This window comes from Mixophyes fleayi, chromosome 1 (genome assembly GCF_038048845.1).
Source record: "Mixophyes fleayi isolate aMixFle1 chromosome 1, aMixFle1.hap1, whole genome shotgun sequence".
In the NCBI taxonomy this organism is placed as follows: Eukaryota; Metazoa; Chordata; class Amphibia; order Anura; family Limnodynastidae; genus Mixophyes; species Mixophyes fleayi.
In genome coordinates this window covers 432576648-432593765 of record NC_134402.1, presented here as the reverse complement: position 1 = coordinate 432593765, position 17118 = coordinate 432576648, and the positions used below count along the sequence as shown (strand labels likewise).

The window sequence follows — 17118 nt, the reverse complement described above, 5'->3', positions numbered from 1 at the left end:
CTAATACGACTGGATAAGGTGGGAAGCATGTAGAGATATGCAAACAGACTACATTATTCAAGTAAATATATATGCTAATGATTTGGAAAGGAAGCAGGTCTTGATAGATCCACTAACGCGTTTCATGACTGCTGTCTCTTAATAGTAGAGTATTAGGTTTGCTGCAGTATATAGATATATTTATAAGGATAATCAAGGGCAGGCTGGAATATACAGAGTGCACCAATACATTCACCTTTAATGGCCCAATGTTGACATGAAAGTCATATATTTTTAATATTGAAATATTAATTTGCAACATGGCAATATTTGCTTAAGGATTTTTTTGACATCTATGAATCACCTTTCCCATATTTTCCATTTATTGAGGCTGCTGTAGGAGCCAAGTTAGGTTTGTTGCTGCTGGAGGGTCCTCGCTTTTCAAGTGACCTTAATGGCTAGTCTGATCGTGAAGGTAGGAAACAGAGGAATCCATTGTGATTACATGGTGGCACAATGGTTAGCATTACTGCCTTACAATGCTGGACCATAGGTTAAATTCCAACCACAACAATATCTGTTTGGAGTTTGTATGGTCTCCTTGTGTCTCCTTGTGTTGGCATGGGTTTCCTTCCACAGTCCAAAAACAGTTTTGTAGGGTAATAGTTGCTGACAAACTGTGTGTGTGCTACAGAACATAGATTGCTAGCTCCACTGGGGCAGGGACTGGTGTGAATAATTAAATAATCTCTGTAAAGCCCTGTGTAATATGGTGGCACTATATAGATAAATGATGATCACCCATTCCCCTCTTCCCAACACATCATTCGTTCTTTCCGTCCTGCCTCTAGATGGTCAGCTCTCACAAGCAGGGCCTTCTTTAACCTTTGAATCACATCCAGCGCTGCAGAGTTTTGTGGAGCCTTACAAATAAATGATTATGATGTCTCAGGGGACGAGGTCCATGCTCCTCTGTCATCTTCCCCGCCCTATTGACCCCAACCCCTTTCACTGTCTCCGCTTACTCTCTCCCAATGCCTACCAGCAACCAGCCCTGCTCTTCAACTTTCTTTCACCACTGGAATATTCTCATCCTTTAAACACACACTTGTCTCACACACCCTCAAAAAACATTCTCTTGAACCAGCCTCTATAACTACCGCTCAGTTTCTCTCCTCCCATTGGCCTCCAAATTACTTGTGCGACTTGTCTATAAATGCATTACTCCCACCTCAATCAATTCCAATCTTTATTCATTTGAGCACCTAACCCCCTCCACTGATGACCACATCATACTTCTACCTCCAAAACTTCTCCCATGCTGCTCCACACCTATAGAATACACTGCCATGTCCAATCAGACTATCCAGCAGCCTCCAATGTTTTAAACTCTCCTTAAAACCCACTTGTTCATAAAAGCTTAATAGTTCTCATCTTAGTTCCACCTTTGCTGGCCCAATCTCCCTATGACAGCATTATCATTCCATGTCATCCCACTTTTGTCTTGCAATCAACCCTCGACACTAGATGAGCAGGACCCACCCTCCTGCTGCCTTCTTGACTGCTTGCTAATGTCCACCTCTGCATCGTTGTATTTTGCCTCTTGCTTGTTCTTTTATGCCTTGACTATTATGTCTTTTGTATTGTATTACGCTTCTTAAATGTCCAGCATTTTGCCTGTTGGTTCTCTATGTCTTTGTAATATGCTGTACTTGCAGATTTTTGTGGTGCCTTAAAAACTAATGATTGTAATTGAAATCAATGTGCTGCCTACTGATTCAAACCAAACAACTACTGAAAGGGCACAGAGTGACTTCTAAGTAAAGCATTTATGATCCACAAAAGAAAATAAACACTGTTTCATTTGTGAGACTGATCTTATGATGCAATGAAGATGCGTGAATCCTGGAATGTGGAACTTTATCTCTTATACTGCGGCGTTGATAGTGATTACAGTGATGTAATCACTAACATTGTGCCGCCTACTGGAAGATTCAGCCTGCAGGTAACAATAGAAAGGGCACAAACAGAAATAGGTCGCACTTATACTATACATATTGCAGCCTTTAAATCCTGTCTTTATTAACAGGAAACTCATCGACATCTGACTAAAAGAACAGGGGTTTTCAAATTGATTTTCAGAACCCCCTAGCCATGTATTATTGATAAGCAGCAATATGACAGTTCAGTAAATTAGTGGTTTAATTTCTTTCTTCATTGCAGAGTTCTCCTTACATGTACTATATTTCTGATTGAAAACTGTTTAGAAACTGTTCTATGTCACTGAGCACAATGCAAATACCAACTTATGGTAGAATGCTCCTATTTTGACTGTTGTTTTGCTTTGTACATGATCTAAATTTCCTTATACTCTAGCAGGTCCTCCTTTAACCTGTTCCCAAACCCCAATGAAAATACACATCCATCCTTACTATCGGGTAGCACTACAAGGCGCACTATAGTGCAGAACTATAACATATTTGTCCACTCCCCCAGAATGTCCGCGAGACTCCCGAATTCCAGGTAGGTCTTTACGACTCCTGGAGGATCAGGCAATTCTCCCTCATCCTGGCCGCCAGGAGCCTCAATGACGTGATTCATGGTGAATCGTATCATTTTGGTTCCTACCCCGCAACAAAATGACAATTTATTTGCAGGGGTAGGGTCACTGCACCCCTCACCCTTCTGTCCTCCCACCACATCCCTCCTCCGGGATCTTTCGGAGGGCAAGTATGCAAAACTGGCAAGTATGCACTATAGAGGTATGGTCAGAAATGATGGCAAGGAGATGCTGGTGGCAGAACAGATCTCATAAATTTTTGGGTCAGACCAAGATAAAAATTAACAGGCTGATGGGGAAATTTGTGACGCATAACAGGGGCGTGGTGGTCAGGCACATTCAGCTGGAAAATGGTCAAGAATGTATTTTTAACAGTGATGGGGGTGCATCTGATGGAACTAAAGTTAGACATATGATATTCGGGGATCCATGAACGAGTGGAGAAAGTGAGTGGTGGGTGGCTATCTAAACAGTTTTGGAAGGTTAAAGTCAGCTTGCTGTTGGTTTATGTTGGGTACCTCTTCATTGGTAAGTTGAACCAGGTGGTATAGAAAAGGTACCCCCAAAGGTAAGGTCCCAGGGGTGTAATTGTTACAGAAGAGGTTCATTCAAGGGCAAGATCCCAAGGGGATGATGGTGCTGTTGTGGTTTACTTCTCGAGCAGATAATTATGATAGTGGTTAAAGACAGATCTCTGGGGCCTCCACACATTTGGGGCAGTTAGTAGTGAAAGAAGAAAAGTTAAGTAAGAGTATGTTATAAAGTGGTTATGTAAGTTGGAGTTAATGTTATTTAATTGCAGAGTCATATTGTTATTTATGGTTATTAACATGTGATGCTAACTGCGTTCTCCATTTAGGAAATCAATAAGGCTGTGGTCAATATGCATCCATGCAAGTGTCTGTGTCAGTTTTTGATGAGCTTAAGGTATGTAACTGGAAAGGAAACAAGTACTATAATGTGGTAGGGTTCTAACTGAGCAGCCTGTGTCTGTACTTGGACAGCAGAAAGCTGTGTTTTTCTAAGTGGAAGAATGCAGAGTTGTGAAACTCTTGTTTGACATGACCCTAACTTTCATTACTGTAAAAGGAGAATTCTACTAACGTATTAGTTTTGGGAGGAGTTAGCTTTTTCCTTGTAAATTTCCCATTGTATTGGCAAATATTTTTCTAAGTTAAAACATGGGACTTTGGTTAATAGATAGACTTTAGACTATTAAGTATTTGTTTAAGAGGAGTGAAGTCATAGGCAGGCTGGGCTGGGGGGCATCTGCCCCCCCGGGTCGGTCCCATAGTGGGCTACCTTGGGCTGGGTTACTGGGCCACCGTCATTTTTTTTCCCATTAAAATGTTGATAATAGGCTGCTGAGTCGAGTTTTGCCTCCCAGGTGAAAATTTGCCAGCCCTCCCCTGAGTGAAGTAGTGTTCTGGTATTATAGGAAAAAGCCAGCGAAAAAAACTTGCTTTTATATGTGTTCAGAATGGGGGGTTAGCCTAAATCTTACCTGTAATGTTGTGATTATCATTGTGGGGCTTATGTAGAGCTGGATGCATAGGCGCTCACAACCTACGCAGGAAAAAGGCCCCTGTAAAGAAAAAAGCATATTTCACATGCATATGTTCAGTCTCCAGATGCGTCCAGCTCAGGGCCGGTGCTAGGGTCCATGGCGCCCTAGGCAAAATTGGCGCCCTCTCCCCCCCCCCCCCGCAAAAATCGGCGCCCTCCTCCCACCTCCCTCCTCCCCCCTCACCCCATCTTTTCTTACCTTGTCTCACCACCGCCGCCTCTCTGCTCCGTCTCCTCCCCTCCACTCACTGACACTAGTGAGTGGAGAGGAGAAGACGGAGCAGAGAGGCGGCGGTGGTGAGCAATAGCCTCTTCCCCCCCCTCCCCATGCATCTGAATGCTGTGCGGTGGCCGTGACAGGTATGGTCAGCGGTCGCCGCACAGTTTTAAAATTAATTTCCAGTTCTGTGGCGCCCTCCAGAGCCTGGCGCCCTAGGCAAGTGCCTAACCTAAGGCCTGGTCCAGCTGTACAACACTAGTATACTCACAAGGAGTTCGTCAGGCGTACATCAAACATACACAGGGGTGCGTCTAGTGTAAAGCATGGCTGTTTTGGAATCTAGAGTGGAGAATATACTGCATTTCTCAATAAAGACTGCTCGCAGGATAGACACCATTCCTTTCATTATATTGTTCATGAATACAGTAATGCCACATTAATAGTGCATATGTCAGGTGTACTGCAAAATGTGTTATAGCTAAGAAACACCATTTTACCTTGACTGTTTGCACCTTATTGTCTATGTATTGTGTACTGCCAATGTTCTGCAACTGCCCCATTAGGAAAGAATAAACTCTTCTTTAGCTTGATGATTAGCAACTTAATGTGTATGTATTGGGTCTCATGAGTGTGGGTGTGTCTGAGTGTGTGATAGGGAAATTAGACTGTACCCTCCAATGGGCCAGGGACTGATGTGAATGACACATATTCTCTGTACAGCGCTGTGGAATTTGTGGCGCTATATAAATAAATGATGATAAAATAACCATAAATTATTTAAATTTTAACTGAAAAAAGGTGATCAGCGCTAAACTAACTACAATAAAATCATAAATAGGTCTATATATTCCATTGTCTGGCCTAGGGCAAACAGAATGATACCCATCTGCTGATAGATTTCCTCAGGTAAGCCTGGGGAAACTTCTTCACTTCTTAGGACAGGTGGTTCATCAACATGTGGAGTATCTGTAGAGGAGGAAAATTACATTTTTAATAATACATTTGATAATATACAATATTGTTAAGAGGCCTACGCTGCATATCTGATTTGTACCCGTCAAGTGACAGTGGATTGCGCTCACATATATCCAGGAACCCTATGTTCTACGCCACCTGTCAGATCTTTAACCAGCACTTCACCAGTGATGGAGTGGGCCCTCATTTATCTTAGCATGTGGTGGTCTACACTGCATGTCCAATCAAGCACCAGCATTTCCCTCCTATGCGGCAGTGTTTGTTCTAAGTTCTGTATCTGCACTCTGAACTGTTACTTAACTACCACATTGCTGCCCTCTCTGCTCATGCAGCCAACGCCTCAGTGATTCAGTTGCTTGCTATGTAAATAGCAACCAGCATTTCTTCAGCTCCCAGTCTGGTAGTGTCACTCATGCAGCTAATCATACTGCAGTCTTATCCTGCTGCCTTTATATACCTCTTCTTGTCATCATACCAATGCTGGTGATAGTTTCTGCTAGATCTAGTGTGCCTGATATCCTGACTTGTTCTGATTTCTGTGTTTAACCCAGATTATTCTAAGGATTCTCTATATTCTCCTACTACTGACCTTGGCTTATTTAAACAGATCTGCATACATATCTCTACCTGCCCTGACCCCTGGCTTGTCTAAAGGAACTGCTGTCTTCTTTTACCCGTGACCTCAGCCTGTCTGTTTTATGCATTAAACACTGCCAGTCTGATTCTCAGTATACAGCACTATAATATCTATGTTATCACTACCTTCTACCTTGTTCTGTCCACTCCACCAGGCAATTGTAAATCAACATCTACTACTACCCGAGCTTAAGTCCTGGGGACAACTGAGAAGCGATTCTAGTAGTGGAGGATCACATTGCCCTTAATAAATATGAATTATTAAGAATCAAATATGCCATAAATACAGAGCTCATCCATCATTGTTGATAAATTGTGTCTGTACTTATTTTAGTATTTCCTTTAATTTTGACAAATTTGTATCCAAAATGCTTACGTAAAATGCATGATGCAAAATTGGCCCTTTGCACATATCTTAACATTTTTGCAACTCAAAATAGACATGTAAATGCATCAGCATGAAGATACTTTTACAGCTTTCAGCGTATCATGATGTAGCGGTATAATCGAGGCGCCATTTATCATCATCAACTTTTAAAGTATAGTTGAATTTTTTTAAGATTTTTACTTTGTTTTTAAAAAAAAAAAAAAAAAAGCATTGTCACAGTTTGGTACACTGGACTCTTGGACCTGCCCAACTTGGCGCTATTCCCAGCATGGCGCGGAGTCTAACGGATGGTTGGTATTCACCAGTGATCACCGCAAGGTGATTTGGGCTTAGCGGCGTCCGTCCGCAGGTCGCGGTCCCTACCAGGAGTGTCAGGCGAGATCCCAGGGGAGTAGATGTAAGAGGTATGCAGACACACTGGAGATAATTGGGGTGTAAGCTCTACAACCAAGTAGCAGAGTGAAGACAGATGCAGGATGAACAATTCAAGTAGCGGTTTAATGATGACTAGAGGTTTGAACAGAACAGTTCCACTAGCAGAGTAACAGGAGTAAATACAGCTGAGCAGTATAATGACATAATAAGAATAGTAGTGGCATGAATAGTCCAGCAGCAGAATGGTAGCGACAAGTGCAGCTTAGGTATTTGGGACCACAGTATGACAGCATGATAAGAAAGGTGCAGTTAACAGTCCAGCCAGCAGGGTAATAAAGATAAGTGCAGCCTGAGTGGAATAGCCCGTAACACAGCGACACATAAGAGACAAATGCAGCATGAACAGTTCAGCCAACAGAGGTAGATGAAATCAAGCAGCTTGAGAGATACAACCTATAGTACAGCCTGACCACAGGGATGGATGCAGAATAGATGATCCAGACAGTACGATAATGGAGATTGGTGCAACTTGAGCAGAATAGCCCGTGGAGCAGCTACTCAATGGAGTCTGGTGTAACTTGAGCGGTATAGCCCGTGGAGCAGCTACACAGTGGAGACAGGTATAGCTTGAACAATGTAGCCCGTGGAGCAGCTACACAGTGGAGACAGGTATAGCTTGAACAATGTAGCCCGTGGAGCAGTGACACAGTGGAGACAGGTGCAGCTTGAGCGGTATAGCCCGTGGAGCAGCAACACAGTGGAGACAGGTGCAGCTTGAGCGGTATAGCCCGTGGAGCAGCAACACAGCAGAGTCAGGTGCAGCTTGAGCGGTATAGCCCGTGGAGCAGCTACTTGAAGGAGTCTGGTGTAACTTGAGCGGTATAGCCCGTTGAGCAGCAACACAGCGGAGACAGGTGTAGCTTGAACAATGTAGCCCGTGGAGCAGTAACACAGCAGAGTCAGGTGTAGCTTGAGCGGTATAGCCCATGGAACAGCAACACAGCAGAGTCAGGTGCAGCTTGAGCGGTACAGCCCGTGGAGCAGTGACACAGTGGAGACAGGTGCAGCTTGAGCGGTATAGCCCGTATAGCCTGTGGAGCAGCAACACAGCAGAGTCAGGTGCAGCTTGAGTGGTATAGCCCATGGAGGAGCAACACAGCGGAGACAGGTGCAGCTTGAGCGGTATAACCCGTGGAACAGCAACACAGTCCAGATAAACCTTGGGTACTATAGAGGAAGTATGGGTAGACAAAAAGCGGTTGATGACCAGCGGTTTCAACAAAGAGACATGAAAAGAATTAGAAATTCGAAGAGCAGCTGGTAACGATAATTTGACAGATGCTGGATTAATGACTTTGGAAATGGTATAAGGACCAATAAAGCGGGGAGCAAACTTCATACAAGGAGTTTTGAAACAAATATTTTTTGTAGAAAGCCATACTTTGTCACCTATCTTGAAAGCAGGTGCAGCCTGACATTTCCTATCCGGCACAAACTTGTAGCATTTGGAAGATTTCTTGAGACAGCTCCTCACTTGGTTCCAGATTGACACGAATCTACGTTGAACGAGATCAACAGCAGGAACCTGGGTGGGCAGGAAGGAAGTAAACCTAGGAAAGGATGGATGGGTCCCATACACAATTGAGTAGGGTGATGCAGAAGTTGATTCGTGAAGGGCGTTGTTGTGTACGAACTTAGCCCAAGGTAGAAGATCTACCCAATCATCTTGAATTGCAGTAGAAAACATTCTGAGAAAGGTCTCTAAATCTTGATTTACACACTCAGTCTGCCCATTAGACTGAGGGTGATAGGACGATGAAAAATTTAACTGGATGCCAAGAACTTTACTTAATGCTCGCCATTTAGACAAAAACTGGACTCCACGATCCAAAACAATTTCAGCGGGGCAACCCTGCAACCGGAATATTTCTTTAATGAACTGCATAGCAAGAACTGAAGAGGAAGGAAGGCCAATGAGTGGAATGAAATGAGCCATCTTAGAAAACTGATCTATCACAACCCAGATGGTGTTATATCTCTTACTAGGGGGTAGGTTGTGATAAAGTCCATGCTAAGGTGAATCCATGGTTTATCCGGAATAGGCACCGGAATTAATTGTCCAGTAGGTGACTGACGGGAAGACTTATGTTGACAACAAGTATCACATGAGGAAACAAAGTCCTTGACATCAAGGTGGAGTTTTGGCCACCAATAATTTCGAGAAACCAATTCAGTGGTTTTACGTACTCCAGTATGACCAGAAAAGCGGGTGGAATGAAACCATGTCAGAAGTTTTCTTCGAAGATTAGCTGGAACAAAAGTTTTCCCGGGTGGTGGTAAACAGACAGGAGTCAGAGCAAATGTTAGTAGGCACTTGGGATCCAGGATGGGGCTAAAAGTTATCTCTTCAGTCTTACTATCAGAAATGAAAGCCCGAGATAGGGTGTCAGCACGTTTGTTCTTCTCTCCAGGTTTTAATGTAATCCGAATATCAAAGCGAGAAAAGAAAAGGGACCATCTAGCTTGTCTAGGATTTAGACATTAAGCAGATTGTAAGTACAAAAGATTCTTATGATCTGTGCAAATGGTGACAGAATATCTAGCTCCCTCTAATAGATAACGCCACTCTTCCAAAGCTATTTTGATGGCAAGTAACTCTTTATCGCCAATAGCGTAATTCTTTTCTGCTGGTAGAAATTTCCTGGAGAAGAATGCACAAGGATGAAACTGATTAAGGTGAGACTTTTGGGAAAGAACAGACCTACTCCAATACTTGAGGCATCAATTTTGAGAAAAAATGGTTGAGACGTATTGGGTTGTTAAAGAATTGGTGCTGAAGAGAATGCTTCTTTAAGGAACTTAAAGGCTTCTAGAGCCTCCGGAGACCAGGATTTAGGGTTAGCACCCTTCCGAGTGAGGAACACAATGGGTGCCATAATGGTAGAATGCCCTGTGATAAAGCGTCTATAATAATTGGAGAATCCCAGAGAACGCTGTTTCAAACCCAAGGGAAGAGGCCACTCAATTATAGCTCATACTTTCTCCGGATCCATCTCTAGTCCTGTGCCAGAGACTATATAGCCAAGAAATGATATCTGGGATTGTTCAAACAAGCATTTTTTACGTTTACAAAAGAGTTGGTTCTTGCAAAGTCGTGAGAGGACCTCCGCCACATGGAGGCAATGTGACTGGATGTTTTGGGAGAAAATCAAGATGTCATCTAGATATACAACAACATCGCTATAAAGGATGTCCCTAAAAATCTCATTAACGAAGCTCTGACACACCGCAGGGGCATTACATAAACCAAAGGGCATCAACAGGTATTCATAGTGGCCGTCGTGGGTGGTGAAGGCTGTTTTCCATTTATCGCCTGCTTTAATTCTAATAAGATTATAAGATCTTCTAAGGTCTAACTTAGTGAATATTTTGGCCCCCTTTATACGGTCAAACAATTCAGTAATGAGTGGAATGGGGTATCGGTTCTTAATTGTGATGGCGTTAAGACCTCTGTATTCAATACATGGTCGGAGAGACCCATCCTTCTTCTTAACAAAAAAGAATCCGGCCCCGGCAGGAGAGGAAGTAGGTCTATTAAATCCACATCGGAGATTCTCTTGAACATATTCGGACATGGCTAGAGTGTCTGGCAGCGACAAAGAGTACACCCGGCCTCGAGGAGGGATTTGGCCAGGTTGAAGGTCAATAGGACAATCCCATGCTTGATGAGGAGGAAGGTGTTCAGAACTGGTTTTGTCAAAAAAGTCCAGAAATGATAAATATTGACTTGGAAGGAGATTATATTTGACTTCTGACGAAATACTACTAGAGCCCAGGGGATGAACACGAGAAAAACAATTTTGAAAAAAGTTTGAACTCCAGGATAAGATTTGAGAAGTGGTCCAATCCATCTGTGGTGAATGTTATTGGAGCCAGGGCAGCCCCAGGATGACTGGACTAGTTGAAGATGGTAAAACATGGAAAGACATCATCTCTTTATGTAGAGCTCCTATTTGCAGGAGAATAGGCTGAGTGCATCTCTTAATAAGACCTTTGGGAATACTGGATCCATCAATAGCAGTAACAGATACAGGATGCTCTAGGAAGAATGTAGCCAATGAACCTTGAGACACGAGAGAAAGAGAAATAAAATTCCCAGCAGCTCCTGAATCCAATAAGGCGTAGGAATGAATAGGGCCTGAAGGGCCATACAATATAATAGGGAAAGAACACACTGTAGGTAAGGTTGACTAAGGAGAGGATTTAATATTGCCTAATTTGACCTCTCCAGAATAAATTATGCTTTGGCATTTGGGACAGTTGTTAAGCTTATGCCCTGGATCGGGAAAATATATATACACAATTTATTTTTAAATCTTCGGTCGCACTCCTCCGCAGTCAAGCTTGTCCTTCCTAATTGCATTGGTTCCTCCTCAGGAGTTGGAGAAAAGTAGCGAGATGTTGTCCTATATACAAGATGACATTTTCCGCGGCTCTCTCTCGGACATGAAGATCCACACGATTACACAGGGAAATTAGAGCATCTAAAGTAGTTGGTAATTCCTGAGAGGCAAGGGCGTCCTTGATTTTATCGGACAGGCCTTGCCAAAAGGTAGCCACCAGGGTGTCAATATTCCAACGCAGTTCCGATGACAAAGTGCAAAAAGAAATGATATATTGAGCCACAGAACGTGGCCCCTGATGGAGCCTAAGAATACTTGATGCTGCAGAAGTAACATAGCCAGGTTCATCAAAAATTTTCCGAAATGTAGCTATAAAGGCAGCACTGTCAGAAAGGAGAGGATCATCACGCTCTCAGAGAGGAGAAGCTCAAGCCAAGGCCTGGCCAGAAAGCAAGGATATTAAATAGGCAAATTTAGCCTTCTGGGCAGAAAAGTTCTGAGGTTGTAATTTGAATTGAATCGTACACTGGTTGAGAAAACCTCTGCTGATTTTGGGATCCCCATCAAACTTAGAAGGGGACGGAATCCGGAGAGTAGAGTTGGAATTAGTGGGAATCTCAGGAACAGGAGGTTTGGGTGCCGGAATAACCAGAGGAGGTGTAGAAGCAGCAACTTGAATAGAGTCTATTCTGTTCTGTTTGGAAACACTGAAGAAGTTGTCGCTGACCCACGTCTTGTTGTTCTACCCGGGTGAGCAAATGTTGAAGCATAAATATATGTGGATACTCTGCGTTTCCCAAAAGAGAATGGATGCAGCCAGGGGATTAGATAGAAGGGGATTGGTCCCAACCCCTAGAGTACAAATGCCAAAGGTTCCCCGGCGCTGTAAAAATTGGGGGGGGGGGGGGGGGGGAAGGGAATGAAACCAAGGAGAGGATGAGGATGGAAAAATAAATAAATAAATAAAAATAAAAATTAAATAACAAATAAAATATAAAAAAGGAGTGAGACAGAAAATTGGTGAAGCAAATAAACCAGCCGGTAAACTTGTATTTATTGGAGGTGGAAAAAACTAATCTAGTAGATCAGATCCAGCTGAGCTGGATACATATGGTCATAAAAATGGTAACACACGTTTGTGTACATATAAGTAAGGACATGAGTTGATGACAACAGTCTTTCCCTCCTGGTGTTCAAGCCAGCTGGCTAAAACACTGCAGTGAAAGAGAGTTAGAACTGTAGTTTGCCCTACAGGAAAGACTTTATGAAGGTACTTTATAGTAAAACCTGGATAACTATATGTAAATGCTGCTCCTGTTTCTCATCGGCAGCGGGTGTATCCAACAAACAGTACCAATGTATTATGGTCATAAATGGTAACACACAATTGTGTACATATAAGTAAGGACATGAGTTATTGACAACAGTATTCCCTCCTGGTGTTCAGGCCAGCTGGCTAAAACACTGCCGTGAGTGTCAACACACAAAAAGAGAGTTAAAACTGTCGTATGCCCTACAGGAAAGACTATTATAAAGGTACTTTGAAGTATAGCCTGGATAACTATATGTATATGCTGCTCCTGTTTCGGGTGAGTTTGGAGTGCCAGGGTTGGGGAATAAGGCGATGACGGCGGATAGAAGAGGCCGGGGCAACGGTGTCCAGGGCAGTAGCGAGAGATAGGTTATAGAGAGAGGACGCCTGATCAGGGCAGGCCAGAGAGGGAAGGGGTGATAGGAGAGTATCAAGGAGAAGGAGATGGGGTCGATGGCGTCAAGGTTGCGCCTGGTGAGGGTGGCTTTAGGCGGGGTGGGAGCAGGGGCAGAGGACAGAGTAAGGGAGAGGAGATGGTGGTCAGAGAGTGGGAAGGGCGTGTTGGAGAAGTCAGAGAGATCACAGAGGTGAGAGAAGACAAGGTCGAGGGAGTGACCAAGACAGTGGGTAGGGGAGGAGGTCCACTGAGTGAGGCCAAGGGAGGAGGAAAGAGTGAGAAGTTTGATGGTGGCTGGGTCAGAGCAGTTGTCAATAGGGATGTTAAAGTCACCCAGTATAATGGAGGGCAGGTCAGAGGAAAGATAGTGGGGGAGCCAGGCGGCGAAGTTGTCAAGAAAAAGAGAGGTAGGGCCAGGGGGACGATAAATGACGGAGATGCGGAGGTGGATGGGGGAGAAGAGCCGAATGGAGTGGACTTCAAAGGAGGAGAAGGAGAGGGAAGGTAAAGTGGGTATGACCCGGAAAGTGCAGTTAGGGGATAGGAGGAAGCCCACTCCCCCACCTGACCGCTTGTCTGGTCTGGTGGAGTGGGTGAAAGAGAGGCCGCCATAGGAGAGAGCGGCAGGGGAGGCAGTATCAGAAGAAGTGAGCCAGGTTTCGGTTAAGGCAAGAAGATTAAGAGAGTGAGAGAGGAAGAGGTCATGAATGGAGGACAGTTTGTTACGTACAGACCTGGAGTTCCAGAGGGCGCACGAAAAAGGGAGGGATGGAGAATGGGAGATATGAATGAGATTGTCAGGGTTGAAGGAGCGAGGGAAGGGGTGAGAGATGGGACTGAGAGATTTGGGCCCTTGGTGGGGGTAGGGGGAGAGGATGGGTATAGGAAAGGAGCGAGGCGGCATGATGAGAGGTAGGGGATTAAGAGAACGGCCGGAGGAAGCGGGGGAGGTGAGAGGGAGGAGCACAGCCGGGAGGGCAGCGGTAGGGAGCCGAGGTGGAACAGAGCAAATTAGAAGCAGGGACAAAGCAGTGTAACCAATGTAGACAATGTAAATGGAGAGCAGTGGCAAAGCAATAAAACAATGTAAAGTGGAGGAGAATGAAATCACGATCTAAGCAATGTAGACAATGTACAGTGGGGAACAATAAAATAAAGGTGGAGTAAATAAAATAAATAGATTAAATTAAATAGATTGGTGGTATGGTGAAATTAATGAAATCAAGATCTAAGCAATTAAGACCGCGTGCAGTGGGGAACAATAAAATAAAATAAGAGGTGGAATAAATAAAATAAAATAAATAGATTATAAATAAAATAGATTAAATTAAATAAATGGATAGTTGGTATGGTGAAATGAAATACAAGAACTATAGTGTATAGTGTACTGTTCGTGAGGGCTGCAGGTACCGGGAGAGTTCAGGAGAGTTCCAGGTATTCACAGGAGCAGTTCGTGGGGACCAGCGTTCAGAAGCAGGAGGGTCCAGGAGTAGTTCGTGAAGACCAACGTTCAGGAGCAGGAGGGTCCAGGAGTAGTTCGTGAAGACCAACGTTCAGGAGCAGGAGGGTCCAGGAGTAGTTCGTGAAGACCAACGTTCAGGAGCAGGAGGGTCCAGGCAAAACGGACCAGGGATCAGATGGACGAACAGCCGGAGCAGTGGGGACAGTACAGTACAGTATCTTTACAGTACAGTATGTGGCTGCCTTCCTTTTGCCCACTGACAATCTTTTTGGATCCCTGATTCTGGACAGGTCATGTTTATATTTAGCGTAGGATTGGTCAAAAGGGAAATATTTTGTTGTGAGTTGGTCAACCTAACATGTATTGCAATATGTGGAACTAAAATTCCCTATTTCAATATTGGGTATAGCTTGAAGTAGCTAAAATATTAATAATAATGCATTTGTTGCGTGCAGAAGGACAATGTATTTTTGTTTGCGCAATGTGGTTACACCTTTTCTTACTCCCCAGTTTTCATTCAATTTATTTACATTTATTAAATACTTTTGGTAGAGTACAATACTTTCTCTCCTTTTTGGTTGCCACTGATGCTGGATATGACAGGCTGGTCTGGTCAAACCCATTTTTTTCGTTTAATAAAATAAATACATAAAAAAATAATATTAAGCACAGCAAAGTCTAAGAATCATATTTATCAAACTGTTCCTGTAACAATTTTAGAAGTGTTTTGTTTGTTTTGTATTGAAATATATATATTTTTTTCAAACTTTACAGACAAAGCTGCCGATCTATCAGGGTCGCTGCAAGATTTCTACAGTTAAGTACAAAACTATCAGAAGAATTTTCTAGTCCCAGAGGGGTGTCTGTCAAAGTCCGAGATTGAGCTATTTCATTTATAAATGTAGGTGCAATTTTTTTTTTAAGCACCTCTTTGCCTCTAAAATTAGAGTAACTTTTGGTGTCAAAAGAATAGGAGTAGTGAGAATGAATGTAAGCATATTATTTTGAACACTTGCATTACAAATGTATGCTGTCATTTTTAAATTATCCATAAATATTGACTTATCTAAAGCATTTACCGTGCAAATTACTAAACCTTAAAAACAGAACACTAGATAGGTTAGGTTGCAGTGGTTAAACTGTATGGACTCCATCACAAATTTTGATGATTTTGCAACATACATTAAAATGTTATTTTGCACAATACAATTGAGCATAATTTTAGCTCAGAACGCTGGCCATGTGTGTAGACAATGACAGGAAGCTTATCCTTTGTATTACCATATAGGTTTACATGGTTTTGATAGGTGTTAGATGCTTTTGTAACAATTAGAAGGACAATAATGAAGTATTTTCCTTTCTCAATAGGTCATTTGAAGTAATACGTACAACTGAAGTGTTGGATAACAGCGACTCACACACTCTGGCTTTCTTCCATTGAGGAAGGCTCAAGACCAGGATTTTCTGGTGCCTCCAACACAATGTCAACCTCCTCAATATGCACCGCATTCTGTATAGCAACATTATGAAATATAGTACACAGTGCAATAATGTCCCACACAACTGTCGGCACATAGATGAGGGCTCCTAAAGACCGATCTAGGCAACAAAAACTGACTTTAAGCAGACCGAATGTTCGATCAATGGCCGATCTGATGGAAGTATGTGCTGAATAGTATTCAAATTGTTGCTCTGAGGCTGGTTGTGAAAGAGGAGTAAGGAGCCACAGTCAGGAAACATATTGTGGTAAACAGCAGATCACAAGAATTCCCCTACAAACAACATGCTAACTAGTTCAGGTAAATGCACCTTAACTCTGCAGCTCTACCATACAACAAAAGAAGGAGTGGACATATACAGCATTTCTGTCCCAAAAGGAAGTCGGTAAAAATTAGGAAACATGGTTGAAGTCAACATCTTCTCAACCTTTCGTTCCACCAGTGGAGAGTGAGAAACAGAAATGCTAAATGTGCAAATAGATGAACAGTCTGCTTCACAGATAAACTCTTTTCACAGTAGAGAGATAGCTAATTGCACCAGAATTTCCCACTGGAATTCTAAAACACATAAACAGAAGGTTAGGGTCCTCAAACTCTAGAAGCAACAGTTGTTAGTAAGTCTAAATCATGGTTCTTTAATAAAGAGGGTAGGCGCTGTCTCCTACATGTGGAATAAACATTTTTTTTCACATACGGCCAGTGTGTGGCTCAATCCTAGCTTCATACAGATGCTTAATATTTTTTGTATTTTGCTGCTTTTGTCAGAAGCACACAATAAGGAGGTTATTATTTACTCTAAAATTGAGCACTGTATGTTAAATATTTCCAGCATTTTGGAAAATAAAATACTTGGATTCCGTACATGGAGCATTATTGCATAAAATTACATATAAAGGTAAAAAAGTACCAAATTTTAGAGTTATGATGTGATGCACTGGCCTAGTAACCACCACTGTTTGCCTTGCATCTCTGTTAAGCTGTGCCAAATTACAGACTGTCTCATCATGAAGGAGTCATGACACCCAGGTTATGGATGCTACGGATAAGGGGAGACGCATCACATATAGCCTGTACAATGATGGAATAATAATATTTTAGGCTATGATAAATCAGTTCATTTCATGCTGGTGGTGCAAGGGCTCCATGTGTAGCATCCACTGCTCCTATGATATTCAGAACATGAGCAATGCTGTAAAATTACTGCTTTATCGATAACAGGAGTTCCTCATTCAATGAATAAACTGCTTGAGGTGCGCCAGGAATGCCTGCAAGACCTGCTTATGTGCATGACTAAACTCAGTCTATGACATTCCTGCTGCCACAGCTTCTGTGGTCTGGAATGACCC

At 42.9% G+C, this 17118-nt stretch overlaps 1 long non-coding RNA gene across 2 annotated transcripts in view; it reads left to right on the top strand.

The window, feature by feature from the left end:
• Positions 1-16465, top strand: part of LOC142109692 (uncharacterized) — a 160700-nt gene extending 144235 nt beyond the window's left edge. For both annotated transcript variants that reach the window (XR_012680435.1, XR_012680436.1), the window contains 2 exons: positions 3399-3466; positions 15642-16465. This is a non-coding gene — a long non-coding RNA (uncharacterized LOC142109692). The remainder of the gene's footprint in view (positions 1-3398; positions 3467-15641) is intronic.
• Positions 16466-17118: the final 653 nt, after the last annotated feature.